We start from the raw sequence: 686 nt of genomic DNA, 5'->3' as shown, positions 1-686 counted from the left end.
TTTCTTGTAGAGAACAGAATGAGCCTGTTGATCACTAAAAATAACCATGGATGTTTAGCAAAAAAAAAAAAAAGTCATATAAATAATACAGATAATCTTGGAGAAAATGTGTTGGTTTTCATCCTAGGATAATATTGCGTTTCTATGGGTATTTATGAGTTGGCAAGGGATAGTGGGAGGAATGCCAGTTATTTTTATATAGTTATGCCCACTATTGTGCCAAGTGATTTGTCAGTTGCAACCCAAGATCATTTGACTACCTGAAAATTTCAGTATCTCTTCCCCACTCTCCAACTTTTCAAAATAACTGTGTTTTGAGAACATCTGGTGAGATGCTGGCAATTTGCTGGTCTACACACCACATACCTCCCACCCCCACCAACATACATAAACAACACATACTAGAATTTTTAAAAGAAATTTCAAAGCAAATCTGCTTCCAAATTAAACTATTGGGTAGGGGTTGACCTTAATCTCATCGAAAACAAAAACAAAAAATGGTTGTCAAGGGATCAAGTCCAGCGTTTTTGCAAATTGCTCCCTCTGCTGGTGACAGTCGCAGCTGTGCAGAGTTGCTGTAACAGCCACAGAAACACTTGAGAACTGGGTTTCTGAAACTCCTATTTCATTTGTGGCATATTTATGTTATTTTGTTCACCCTTTCTTATGTTACTGTTTTTTTTTTT

The sequence above is a fragment of the Condylura cristata genome, unplaced genomic scaffold, assembly GCF_000260355.1.
Source record: "Condylura cristata isolate star-nosed mole 26May11 unplaced genomic scaffold, ConCri1.0 scaffold00018, whole genome shotgun sequence".
NCBI classification, from domain to species: Eukaryota; Metazoa; Chordata; class Mammalia; order Eulipotyphla; family Talpidae; genus Condylura; species Condylura cristata.
This window is presented reverse-complemented; position numbering follows the sequence as displayed.